The 14,918-nt window shown below is 34.0% G+C and overlaps 1 long non-coding RNA gene across 4 annotated transcripts; it reads left to right on the forward strand.

Moving 5' to 3' along the window:
• Positions 1–271: 271 nt before the first annotated feature.
• On the forward strand, positions 272–8,867 carry LOC114174892. Of its 4 annotated transcripts, none has more exons than XR_003602762.1 (4): positions 272–588; positions 762–981; positions 8,638–8,742; positions 8,836–8,867. It is a non-coding gene; the product is annotated as an uncharacterized LOC114174892 (long non-coding RNA). The 4 variants fall into 4 exon arrangements; XR_003602761.1 differs by having other exon boundaries at positions 274–588; positions 803–981; XR_003602763.1 differs by having other exon boundaries at positions 277–588; positions 905–981.
• The last annotated feature ends 6,051 nt before the right edge of the window (positions 8,868–14,918 follow it).

Here is a 14,918-nt window from a genome sequence, read left to right on the forward strand (position 1 = left end):
TTAATATGTAATTTGATGGTTAAAAATATTTTTAAAGTTAATTTATTATTTAAAAGAAGACTTTTAAGTTGTATAATCCAAACATTACTTTTAACTTCTAAAAAAGTTATCTTTTAGAAAAAAATTACTTCCATTGTATAATTTAGAAATCAATTTTGATTTCTCTATTGCACAATAAAAAAGAGAAAATGATTTTTATTTTGTGAGAAGGCAGAAAAAAAAAAGTGAAAATAAAGATATGCAAGATGGAAAAATTTGGAAGAAAAACGCAGGAGACACTCTCTGTGTTACCAATTGTCCATGCTTGGGCTGTCATTTTTAACTTGCAGTTCGTGGGCCAGCCGTGATCGGTCCCAAAAGCCCCCATGAAGTGGGATGGGAGAGGGTTAGAGTGGTTAGTTCCCTCTCTTCGTTCGAAACTTTTTCTTATCTTCGCAAGATCTTCTCACTGAGTCCCCAACACGAAACCCTTACATTTCTATTTCTTCGGTGCTGGAGCTTGACAGCAGCCCACGTACCGGTTCCCGAGGTGGTACAAGCGCGGCGGCAGCGATAGAAGAGGAGAGTCGGTGTATACCCTCCGATGAGGTTAGTGTTCATTTCAACTACTTGAGAATTAGATAGATCTATTATGTGATATAGGCCTCCTATTTGTCACTGTGAGTTTGTGCAAACACAATCATTATCGAATCGCTTTCAGGAAATCTTTCCCAAATATTAAAATTGATTTTCTGCTGTTTTTTTTTTTTTTCATTTTAAAGTAGGGTGAGATGAAATTAATGGAGATCGAAATTTCATGTAGTTAAGGTCAACGTGATTCATAACATCAGCATTGATTGAGAGTTGTAGAACTCAGAATAATTGAGACAAACTACTGATGCCCTTGATTATTCTCTGTACCCAGCAGCTACATTATGCTTTGGTAGTGTGTACCAACTTCTTATGCTCCCAAGCTTGGCCTAGATAGCTATCTATCAACAGGTGCCTTGCACTCACTTTATTGCAGCTTATTAATAATTTATTTTTTACATTTATATTAGAGTCTTATATGCCTCGAGCTCCCTGGTTTGTGATTTTTGTTCCTGCGTTACCATTAAGTCAATAGTCTTGATGAGAAAAAGCACTTGGCATCAAATGAAGCTATTATTTATACAGTGTATGGATAGTTTAGACTTTAGTATACCAGAGAATATTCACGATGAGTCATGCTATTTCACTCTCATACAGATGAGTATGTGGAAGTTTGCTTTTTTTTTTGCTGCAACACTTGGAAAAAAAAAATTGTCCTAAAGTCACCAGATTGAATATGTTTATCAGACAAATGTTTTTCAATTACATGTGAGAACAAGGAAAAAACTCGTCCCACTAGTTCAAATTGTTAGAATAATTACATCTATGTATTTTCATTAACCCTAAGCATAGGGTGTAAGAGTGTTGGAAACATCTATCAGCTGTACCTACAGCGTACCTAGTTCTGCACCTAGGTGTCTAGTGCAGTCCCTTTATCTTCTATGTATTCTTGTATCAGTTTTTCGTTACAAATAGAAGATAGTGAGAGGGATCCTTCAAGCCCTTCAAGATATGTTTCTTCCTTTTTAATCTTACGTGATGCCACTTCATTTGGTTAAAGATGAAATCTGTTTTCAATTTCATGTTTTCTTCATCTCTGTCAATCCCTTTTCACAAGGCTAAAAACCATGCAATCTGTTCTCTTATCTGGTTTCGAATGACCTTGTGTCTAAATCAATTTAACCAATTTTTTCTCATCTATTCCTCAAATGGTGTCACACACCAATTTTTTATCATATACAGTCATTTCTTTCTTTGTCATTTTTTGTTTGACCAAACATCCATTACTCCCACATTTTTTGTTTGAGCCTTCCACAAAGAATATAGATCTCTAGAAAAGAAGAATATAGGCTGTCTATCTAATTTTGTAATTTTATTTTAACCAACATTTGCAGAAGGATATCTTCTTTCCTGGAAGTCCTAAATACTCAGTTCAGTTTTGGTCTTTGCTCCTCTTCTTTCCAGAAATATTTTTGCATCAAACACTTTTTAATTTAGCACTCAGTTTTTGCTTTTTACTTCTCATTTCCTCTCTAGGATATAAAAGGGTAGCTAATTCTCACTATTATGGGTTTGCAGAGAGTCAAATACACGTTAATCTCATAAAAATAATATTTAGACATCTTGTATACTATTCAACGTCTAGTGATCAATAAATAAATAGAAAAATATATGTATAATGGTATAAGGTAATAGAAAGAAGTGATAAGAGATAAATAGAGTCTTTTGGTTCTGTGGGCTTTTTCAATAGGGGGGGGTGTTTTGGCCCTGTGGGATTTTTTGGCCATGTGGGTTAGAGCCAAATTCTGTGGGGTGGGCCAAATTTGACAGTTCTAGTCAATGCAAAGAAAGAGGGTCAGAAAAAGATTAAATCAGGCATTCATGAAAATTATGGCTTTTAGAAGTACAATTGAATAGAGGAGAGGACAACAGAACATGAGATTACGTAAACTTAGAGATTTTAATGTTGTGGGCAGACCATCTCTAAGGGATGATGGGGAGGTAACGGCTAAGATAGTCAAGTATAGGACGTTACTGGTGGACTTAAGCTCAATTTAGAAATGAAGATGGCTTTCTGAGTTCAGGACATACCATTGGAAACAATAATGGACAACCTGATAGCTCAAAATCAATTGGAAAAGGGAAATTGGTGGGTAAGGTTCCTTTGAGTTTGGGACAATTCTTGAGAGAGAGATATGATAGTGTAGGAAACTCTATAATTGTACCTCTGATCATAGTCCATTCTTCCCACTCTAGCATCCCCTCAAAGCTCTAAATCTCTAAGGAAGGAAACGGATGAAAGGAAGGTGAAGTACTTCCATAGAATTCAGTATCAACAGTCTTCACTGATTTCATCTGAGAAATGTAAAGTTCTTTGAGAATAACTAATCGTCCAAGGGGAGGCAATGACCAACAATGAACACAACCACTCATGCGTAATTGCACCATGTTATCAAATGCAGGATCACTCAGCCAATTTGGAAAGATGGTTCCACCATAGGACTTGATGGTCAGTTTCTTCAGGTTTGTTGGAGGTTGCAGCTGCTCTAGTACAAACCTTTATGTTTCCGTGTCCTTAGTTTTACCACAATCTTATTCTAGTGCTAACTCATTTATTTGTTCTCTGTTCTTCAAATTGTCTTGGAAAGCTTCAGAGGGGTCAAATTTTCCAGTTCTCCAACCATCAATCCATCTTGTGGCTTACTGATGACGAAGGTGGACAAGGTTTGAAGATTTTGTAGAGTGGCTATTTAGGTATCTTCTTCAATTTAGTCCCACTATTGTCCAGGTGCTGTAGATTTACCAAATTTCCAATGTCCTTAAGCAATTCAGTGAGAGCTTGCGTGTTACTTCTGGCAATCTCTGAATTCTAGTGTGAAAGATCTAAGTATCGCAGAATTTCCCTGACAGTCAGGCAACTCAGTAATATTCACGTAGTGTGACAAGGCTAACACCCTTAGCTTTGTCATTTCTGGTGACAAGTCATATACTACTGTGTTTGACAAGTAATGACTGGAAAAATGACCACTTCTTACCCACCACAGTCTTAATGGTAAGGCTATGAAGGAACTCAAACCTTTTGATCCATAAAAGTAATCAAATTTATTGAAAGAGTCATACTTCCCTCTGTTGTATGAAATCATTGTTGTCAAACCATTGATCAGATCATGAATTTTAAAGTTTGCTACAAGTTCATCAAAGTATTCATCACCTATTTCTTCCATAGTTTTGTCACTTTTGGACTGACATACTAAGCCTTCTGCAATCCATAACCGAACCACCATCTCTTTTTCTATCTGAGATCTTTGGAAATATGGATAGGTAAGTGAAGCATCGTTTCAAAGGAGCAAGGAGGTAAATGATACCTCAACAGTAGAGCTGGCAGAACCTTAACATTTGGCAAATCCCAAATGTTACTTTTTAAGACTTTGGTCTAATAATTTTCTGATAATTTGGTACGAAGAAGACCCCAACTGTTACTGCATCTAATGGTAAGCCATCACATTCTTTTGCTATTTCTTTACCAATTTCTTCGAGGAAAGTTTTAGTTTTCACATTTATTACACTAAAACTTTTCTTTCTGTTATCTCATTTTGAGAGTATCATATCATCAAATTCATTTTTGACATTTATAATATCGATTGTATCGATATAGATATAATTAGATGGAGTTATTTGAAGTATTATTATACTTGAATTTTGAAAATTTGTAATTTTCTTCTGTAATGTGATTGTGCACTTGTTTTTGTTTAAAATTGAACTCTCAACCTAATAAAATAATATAAAGAAATACTTTAATGAATTAAAATTATTAAAAAGATACGCTATTAAAGAATATTGTTTTAAAAACAATAAAATTTTGAAAGTTGAAAGTTAAGATAGTAAAAGTAAAGAGACTAAAATCGCATGAGAAATTAAGAGGTTTGATTCTACCCTGAGCCTCCATCTCTGATCAACCAACTGCTTCGTCGCTGGTGCTGTCACTGTCCCGCTGCATCACTGTTTTCCGGTCTCTTCAGAGGTTAAACTTCTCTTAACTTTCGATTTTTTCTTCTGTTGCATCACCGTGTTCAACCTTCCATGTATGAATTTGGGGATTTTTATATGCCAATAGCTGTAAATATACGAACATATGAAGAGTGATTGTTTCCTATAAATCAATGTGTGTATTGGAAAATGGGTTTGGAGTGGATCCTTATGGAAGAGTTTGCCATAGAGAAAGGCACCGTTAATGCCCAATGAGGTTGTGGGACTGAGAGAAAGACATATCTTACCTTTTTTTTCTTTGATTTGATGTTGTTGTGATCTATCTATGTAGTTTTATTGATGAGAACGTTTTATTTAAGCTTGAATTACTGGTAAATTTGATATTTCTTTTTTGATGTGGAATCATTCATGATTGGTCATATACATGGAATTACTAGGTTTTTCGATTCATATATCGTATGTGGGATGTCAGTTCAGCTATTATTTTGGGGTTAAACATATCCTGTCAGCTTCATGTAAGTTCCATCAAATTAGTATGTTAATTGGATGCAAGCTATGGTAGTTTAAGACAATGTATGATGAAGCTATCCTGACAAACTGGTATTTGATTGCTCACGTGAAAATTGAAATCAATCTGATGGGCAAGAAATCTTGGAAGTTGTTTAGAGTGATAGAATTAACATTAGATATTAAATATGACTAAACTTGGGGCCAAGAGAGGATGCAATTAAATTTTGTATTTGAAATTCTCTTTTGAAGTACAGTCAAGGATAAGATTGATTGGAGGAAGCTTTTTTTTTCCTCTCTGGTGTGGATGAAGAAACTAACTGTAAATTAAATCGATTTCATAAACTTATTTTTGTTTACATTTTATTTTTTATGCTCCGTTGAGTGAGAAATTTCAAGCAGTTGCAAGTACTTTTAAGTTGTGATCTTTGAATTTATGTACTTGTTCTATGTTTAAGGTGTTGGATTCCTGTCTTAAGGCTTTCATGACTGTTATTTATTGTTATTCTAAATCCTTCATGTGGTGTGATTCGTCTCTTTCCATTCATTTTCGCTTTTTTTATCCAATTTTTCTGTCAAGATGTTTGGGTTTTCTTTGTCTTAAGCTGTGAGATGATAGTATCACTGTGAAATATCGGTAGTTTTGTACACAGTAACACTGTGTAGGGCACTTACGTTGATTTATTGGAGGACTTTTAGGTAAGATAAGAAATGAAATATTAATTTATAATTAGAAGTTAATGTAATTAAGGACAATAGTGTCTTACTCTAGGTTCCATCAACAACATAAGGTCACTTTAAGGGATATTGATTCTTTAGGAGGAACAATGGTAAGAAGCCAGATGGAAGAATTGGGATATGTGCATTCTATATTAAAAGCGTTTACATTCTTTTGTTGTGATTTGTTGTTACTGATGCTTTATGTTGTGCTGAAGTTTGAGGAGTCGAGTGATTTAAAAGCATCAATTAAGAAGACTGAAAATTATCCTTTGGATGGATTTGTTAAAAACACCAATTCAATCGATAAATGTTAGAATAGGCATAGAATATGTTAGAAGTGGGCTTTAAGCCTAACTCAACTCCACAAAACCGGCTTGTAAGGTGAGGTTTGCATCTCACTTATATATATTATGAATTGGCCTTATCTCTAATTGATGTGGGACTTCCAACACACCTCCTCACGCCGAGGTATATTCATCTCGTGCGTGGGACAAGAAATTAGTGGGTGGTCTGTTAGCAGCCCGATATTGAGTGGAATAGAATGTCCAAGAAAGTTCGCTAGGATAGACTCTAACCTGGCTCTGATACCATGTTAGAAGGGGCTTTAAGCCTAACTCAACTCCATAAAACCGGCTTGTAAGGTGAGGTTTCACTTATATATTATGAATTGGCCTTATCTCTAGTCGATGTGGGACTTCCAGCAGAATAAAACCTGAGCAAGCTACACAAGACTTTTACATATTCAAGGAATGACCGAATAACTGAAAGAAAAGAATATATACAGAGAAAGGCCCTAGAAGGATCATGGAACCACGTCCTTTTATCTGGTCATGAAGAAAAATAAATAGAGTTAATGAGTCCGAAAAGGGTATCCAATAAGAAATCATTGTCATTTAAATTTTGAAATAAGTTGAAATTCCATGAAAGCCAAAACAAATATTGGACACCGAAAATTGTGGGGAGGAGAATTTTGATTTTAAAGGTGATAAAGGCATGGAAAGGCACAATTTAAGGGGCAATTCGTATGGATAGGTTGTCCCAAAATTTATTGAGTCATTAGCCAACTTCAATGTAAGCAAGTATTTAAAGGCAACATGCATAGCCTTGAGGGAAAAAATTTCAATTACTATATTGAGAGTCTAAAAAATAGTTGTGGCATAATTAGAAATAAGTTACTAGTTCCGTGACGACGATCTTGATGTAAGGAAAAGAGGACAAAGTGTCAAAATTTTGATAGGGTGTCGAAACCCTAACTTGAAGCGGATGAAAGCAAGATGTGAAAACCTTGGCAAGGTGTAAAACCTTGACTTGGAGTCGGGGGAAAAGGTGTGAAAACCTTTTCTTAAAGTGGGAGAAACAAGGTTTGGAGACCTTATCGTAGAGGTGAGATAAGCTCTTAGAAGTGGATAGCAAGGTGTGGTACTCCTTTTTTTCTCTCTTCCCTAACTAATTTTTCTCCCATCATCACCAGAATGCCAGAGGACGACATCTAACCCATTTTTTTTTCTAGTACCCTTCTTCCAATTCCCCTTTTCTGTTGCCATTTTTCTTTCTCCTTCTCCACCAAACCCCCACAAAAACAAGCATCATACACAGAAGGGGGAATTTTCTTCTCTGTTTCTTCCTTGGCGTCAGAGCTCGTGTCCGCCTCATCGTGGCGGTTGTAGAAACCTAATTCTCCCTTGCTATCATTTCCGGCTAGGTCTCTGTTGCCGGCGTCGACGAGGTTCAATTTCTCCCTCTCCCTCTTTGTTTCAATTTCTCGATTTCGTTTTTTGATTCGGGTCCTCTGATAATATTCACTGGCTTAAGAGAGAATTGAGCATGTTTTTCGTTCTTGTTTTTTCACTTATTCCCCTTTGATGTTGGTTTGAATTGTTGACGCCTTTGATTTGCTGATGGAGTATGGGGTTTCGGATTATATTGGTATAGATGACTTTTGTGGAGTCTAACGAAGTGTTGGGGTTTCTGGTTGATGATTGGAGGAAACTTTGAATCCTAGAGTTTTAAAATGCTATTTAGTCTGATTTAATTACCAAAGTTCATTTGTTCGTGGTTGGATTAATGTAGCATAATTTTCATTGTTAGTGTGATTCTGGTTTTGTCTATCTGATTGATGAGTACTGTGTTCGTGTATTTATGTTTTCTCGGTGCTTAAGGCGTTTTCAAACCATTTATGTTACAGTTAAAAACTAAGAGGGGAAGAAGAATTGGAATCTGAAGTTTGTTGTTTTTGTATTTGTTGTATTTCCTTTTTTATTCTTATAAAAATAGTAGGAGTAAAAATTGAAAAAGCAACATTTCACTTAAGAGTATTCCAAATGGTCATAATGTTCTTAACACTAAGTACATGTCTCTCATGGATACAATGCCTATGTTAGCATACATGCTTTGTACACCTAGACACTGTTTTTGTTTCTTTGGATGTTGAGAAATTACAATGGGATAAGGAAGCTGCAATGTCCAGTGATGGATTTGCAGGAGCCTCAGCAACCAACCTAATTGAAATGCTTTTTGAGGTGGAGGTAGTAACTTACGTGGTAACAGAATATTCTATTCTGTTTTTTAATTTTCTAATTCTAAAAATAGAAATAAAAGATGATTAAAACACTCTTAATCATTAAATTGTATGCTTGTGTTGAATGGGACGATAATGTTTCACTTAAGTTGGCTGTAGTGTTATTAAACATCCTATACCTGAGATATTGTTCATGTTGACTCTTCAGGCCTTCATAGTTTGTGCTTTTAGAAGCGGTTCAGTGGGTTAAGGGGAGATGGAACAGATACTTAATTGATAGTTCGACAAATTGTGTTAGTTTCTTTTGTTTTGCTAAGCTTGTATCCTTTTTGCAGAGCAAAGTTTCTGGCCTATTCTACATACCATGGGGACCAGAGGAGTAATTGGGGACAAGTGGTCCATGAGAATTCTTTGGGCTTGTGCTATTGGAAGTGCTGTCGGTAAGTATTTTGAACCCCTGGGCTTGTGCTATTTCTTTTCTCATTGAAACTTTGTTCAATTACAATCTTGTTTTCATAACTACAATTGTCTAGGCCTGTATATGGTTGCTGTAGAAAGGCAAACACAAAACAGGGCGAGGATGCTGGCTGAAGAACTAAGGGCAACGGAGTCAGGGGGGAGCAATGGCGAAGACAGCTGAACTATATTACGCTATATTTTGTGATAATTATGTAGTATCATAGAGCATATGCAAAGTGTTTCCTTATGATTTTAAAGGTTTAAGCATCCTTTCTCCATTTGCTAATAGTATAGAGAATTTTACCTTTGGGGAAATATTCAAGTGGATTTTCATTTCAAATGCGTTATGGAAAGAATTGAAATAAGCTTTCTAACCACATTTTTAACATTTTAGCAAATTAACTTATCAAGTTACTTTTAAATTGTGTACTTTAATGATTGATTTAGCCTACTGAAAACAGTTTCCCTTCTAGCAACCATCATGTTGAAAAGCGTGTGTGCCCCCATATTGTTAATTTGCCAATATACTTCTGCAGTTTAAGATCAATGCTGACATTTTTTCTTACTAGTGGCTGACCTTTTGTCATCCAAGTTGAAAACCTTAACATAAGGGGTTTCACTTACGTTTTCAAAGGGGTTTTATTTCTTATATCACATTTGTTTTATAACTTTGTTATTGAGGGGCAATTAACACTAAACGTTGTCCATTGTTATATGATAAATATTGGTAGATCAAAGTTCAATAGATTCTATATTTGATTTTGATTAAGTATTTAATAAGAAAGTACAAAACATGATTATATATATATATATATATATATATATATATATATATATATATATATATATATATATATTAATATTATTTAATTTTGGCCATGGCAGAAATTGGTTGCGATCTCACAACTTGTCGCCTTGTGGCGGAGATGAAATGGATTTTCAGTGGCGGCTCATGGCGGCTGCTTTTGGCATTGTGGGTGGTGGTGGCAGAGCGGGTATGTTGGAAAAATGGGACTGAAAAAAAAAGCCAAGAACTTGACCATAGGAGAAGAGAAGAAATGTGCATATTGAACATGCATGACAATGATAACATGGTAGGAGGAGGAAGATAACAAGAAACAAGAAACCCTACTTGCAGAACTTTGTTGTCTTAAAATATGGGCATGACCCATTAAAATATTATTTAGTCAAACCTAAGGCATAGATTGATTACTCTCTTATTCTTTTACCGTATCTTGTTCTTACCTTAATTGCTTACTTTGTTTTGTCTTTAAAAAAATGGGTTTGACCTGCAAAAGTATTTATTTAATCAAACCTAAGGTGCATATTATCTATCTTATTCTTTTACCAAGTTACTCCAACCACCAAAAGTCTAATTTTCTTTAACCTGAAACAACACATTATTATTTCCATTCTCTTGTTATTGTAACTATTGCCACTGTCAGCCACAATTGCCACTCATTATAGTAAGTCGCCATTGCCAGTCAACACTGCCAACTACTGTCGTCAACATTGTCGATCACCACCGTCGGCTACTACCAGCCGTTGCCAAGTCTGCTTTATTTTCAATCTTTTTAAATTTTTTTTTTTTATTTCTCTATTTTCACTATAATTATTTTGCAAAAGAATGTACCTATTTTCCAACAACAATAACTATCAATTATAAGGATACTTCAAGAACATCTATAGAAGTGACATGGGTTGGATACATTGTCATCTGATTGATGAATCAAATTTAAAATAACTTTTTGCAATTATTGTGGGAAAGTTATAAATGAGGAGTTACTAGAGAAAAAGAACATCTAATGGCAAAGAGAGGCAATGATGCTGCTTGCACCAAGACATCAAAAAATGTTAGAGAAAAACTTTGAAAATTATATAAAGAAAAAACATATAGCTCCTCCGTCAATCTAGGATATAATGCAGCCACTGATAACCATGAAAGTGAAAATGAAGTTGAAATTTCCACGGCTAGCAATGATAAAGGTAGAAATAGTAGTGGAAGAAAATGACCAATAAATATGTTATGTAGAAATCCAGTTGTTGCAATAGAGAAGAGAAAAAAAAGGGAAAAATAAAGCAAGCTAGAATTAAAGAGGCATGTGACAAAAATTTAAAGGCCTTAATTCATCAATATATTGCTTGATTTTGGTATCAAGCAGGCTTGTCATTCAACCTTTCAGGTTGAAAAGTTTTTAAGATAGGATTGATGTCATAAGTGCTTATGGACCCAATTTACCCATTCCTACTTATCATGAATCAGAGTTCCACTTCTCAACAAGGAAGTTGAGTACATTGAGAAGTTGTTGTAGGACCATAAATTGTAGTGGAGCAAACATGGTTGTTTTGTTATGTCAGATGCATGGACTAACCGAAAGCAACGATGCTTGATTAATTTTTTGGTGAGCTCCCTTGTATGGATAATGTTTGTGAAGTCCATTAATGGTTCAAATATTGTGAAGATAAGAAAAAAATCTATTTGAGATGCTTGATTCTCTTGCGGAGAAAATATGAGCAATTATGTGTTGGCTTGCAAATTGTTAGAAGAGAAAAAACCTCATCTCTATAGAACTCCTTGTGCTACCCATTGTATAGATTTGATGCTTGAAAACATTGGAAAACTTCCTTTGATAAAGAAGACAATTCAAAGAGGAGTTAGTCTTGTTGGCTTTATCTATAGTCATTCTAGTACCTTCAATTTGTTGAGACAATTTACAATTCTTTTGACTTATTTTTAATAGTTATTTACATACAAATGCACTACTACCTTAATTTATAAAAAAATTATACCCTATTAGTTTATTTTAAAAATATATAATATTACTAAATAAATGTTTGACTCAGTGGGGTGGATGGGGACATAACGCTCTCAATACCATATGGGGTACGCATCATTATTGTCAATTGCGGGAGACAAGTCTACAATTTGGCGTCTATCAGATGATACGCACAAACGCCATGCAAGGATGGATATGCCTAATCCATCCCGAAGGCATAAATGGTGTAGTTAAAGAGATTGCACACTAACATCTACCATTCTTGGATGCGAAACCATTTGACACCTATTTGCCTTATATAACTGTAGATGGAAAAAAGTTTCGTTTCCAATGTAGTATACTCATGTTTATCGAGGGCGAAAAACAAAATAACACTCATTAAGAGCTATCCACCCTACCACATCATATGCATGGTGTCTCTCATTAAATGGAAGTTGTCATTTATTTAGTCTAAACCCACCCAGAATAAAAATGTCATATCAAACTACTTTGGCCTTCGTAACGACATCGCTCAATGTGAATTGGAATTGAATTGTTGTCCATTACAATGAAAACACTCCTAATCAGAGTATTTTTGTTGTGCAAGGATGACTTATCCTTCAAGTCTTAGTTTATGGTGTAATGGCTGCAACTTTGACACATGTCTCATTAAAGGTTATTTAGTGGTCCTTTGCAAGAACAACATAATTGAACTCATTAGTATTTTACTTGATTAAATACAATTGATTTTTTAGAAAAAATTGTAATAAAATTTCTCAGTAACCATTGTAAGGATTAAGGAATAGAAACTATCTCTTAAAAATGAAAATTTTTTAGGAACTTCCTTTACAACTCAAATGAGGATCAAGAATTGGTTCTTGAGAATTCTGAGATTTCGATGATTTGAGAGAAAACTGACAAGTTTGTTGTTAATGTCTGAATCTCTTAAGGGATCAAGGTTTATGTACACATATTTGTACAATTCTTAACCAAAATAGTAGCTTCCAATAACTAACTATGCTAAGCTAACAAGTTACCTAGAGTATATAGCCTTTGTACATAATGAACCAATACAAACAATATCTATACTATCAAGTTCAAGCTCCAAACAAGAATGAATCACTTTCTCTCATTTTTGTTTTTCCCATAATGGTCCATTGGTCCATTGGCAATTATTGATAGCACTACAAAAAATCTTGTTAATTATGATAGTTATTTGTGGTATAAAATGACTCTTATGACTGCCGTATTTTGCGCGTGTGGCGGGTCCAGGTACCGTCATATATTCTGCCACCACAAAGTATAATATGGCGATCTTATGTGAAACGGCATAACACCTGCCATTTAATGTACTATGCAAATAATGATAGTTCAAATCGTCGTATTCTCTACGCAAATAATAGCAGTTAAAACTGCCATAAATTATTTATTTTAAAAGAATTATAATACAAAAAACGACACCTAAAAGCGCCATTATTTTCAATGTACTCAAACAAAATACGACATTTTGAACTGTCGTAATTTGAATGTAAAATTATTTTTTATAATTTCATTATTTATTTAACCTATTTGTCATAAAATCATAAAAAGTAAAAAAAAAATTCACTCAGTCAATTTTGATCACAAATATTTTCATTCAATATTCATATTAAAAAATTTCATATTTATCCAACATCATCCAAAGGTTTGTATGTTGAAAACATAAACTAAAAAAGGATCTTACATCATTATAATACATTTTCCTAAATTTCTACAACTATGTTCCTATCTAGTCTTAGTGCTTGATTTTCTTGTGCCAATAGGTGATGGAACACCACTTCAACACATCTGGTGCCTGTAATAAAAAAAAATCTCTGTTATTCAAAATTCATACCATTTTTATAATAAATTTAAAAGTGATATACTCTTGATGATAAATATTGTTAGTGGATGAAATAAAATAGATGAAATCACTTATTAATAGAAGATTATTCATTATGCATGTGAATATCCCAAAAAATATGGATGAATAGTGATTGGGGGAGATGGATCATCTAAACATGGAAGGTGGCATTTGAGGAAGTGCATTTTGTGGCCTAATCCAACCTGCATGATATGTTAATGCCATTAATTGTACTTAATGACAAGGCTAGTAACCTACTTTGAGAAATTAATTTTAGGGTTTGCCTTAAAGAACAAAATCAACATAGTTTGAGAGATTGTTGAACTGTGATTATAAGAAAGAAAGGTCAACAAAAGCAATGAACAAAGATAATATTTCATAATGAACAACTAATTACTAGAATGTACAATTCATCCAGTGGTTTAACACATATTTAAATTCTCTTTGCATTAAACTTTTCAAACACTCAAACTACATTTCGATGATAAGAAATAAGGATGAAGCAATTACAGATGAAAGACGTGGAGAAAAAAAGAAGAAATGGGAGGGAGAGAATATTAACCTTAATGACATTACTTTATTCCATTCAAAACAATAAAATAATTATCTCTGAAATCATTCATCATGTCAAATTAAATGTAATAAATTTAGATTCACTATACAAAAGTAAAATATGTAGTAACTAAGTAAAATATTAATTAGATTAAATAGTTTTAAGTGTGACATTAGTGACACACTATTGGATGTTGCATCTATTTATGTTATTCCAATTGCATCACCCCCTTCCTTTGATAATTTCATTATCCTACAGCCTCATCACAACCCCACTATAGCATTCATTTAACTTCATCACTCCCTACCGCTCATGAGTTTTATAAGTTTGCATTTAACTCATAATTTCAGTCACCAAACCTTGCACTTTTTTCCCAATCACACCAAACTTTTAACTTAACTTAAACTTTCAAGGGTCACACAACCCTACAGTTTATCACATCTACTAATGGAAAAAAAGGCTATTACTTTATCTATTTATTCTTAAAGATTATATTTGTTGTGTGATTGCATGTGCATATAAGACTACAACCCACATAACACGCCACATCACTACCAATGTTTAAAAACAGATCATAAATCAAACATCCAAAACTATCTTACAAAAAACAGAAGATCAAACAAAGTTAATACAAATACATATATACTAGAACCAATGGTTGAAGCATATTTAAAGCAAACAACATGTATGATCAATTCTTAAAAAAATAATTTAAAAACTAACTATGATGTAGAGATAATCCACTTCTAAGTCCAATGGAGATGTTGTTTTCCTCTACGATAATTAAAATCTGGGAAAAATTAAAGTCAAACACACATCAAACTACATAACAGTTTACCATAGGACTTGTCACAAAATTCAATTTCAATAATCATGTTGAGTACAACACATGGATTGGGGTGAGGGATTTTTTTTAGGAAGATAGCAAGAAGAAATATAACCTCAATCAAAGCATTAGAAAGAACA

This window comes from Vigna unguiculata, chromosome 3 (genome assembly GCF_004118075.2).
Source record: "Vigna unguiculata cultivar IT97K-499-35 chromosome 3, ASM411807v1, whole genome shotgun sequence".
NCBI lineage: Eukaryota > Viridiplantae > Streptophyta > Magnoliopsida > Fabales > Fabaceae > Vigna > Vigna unguiculata.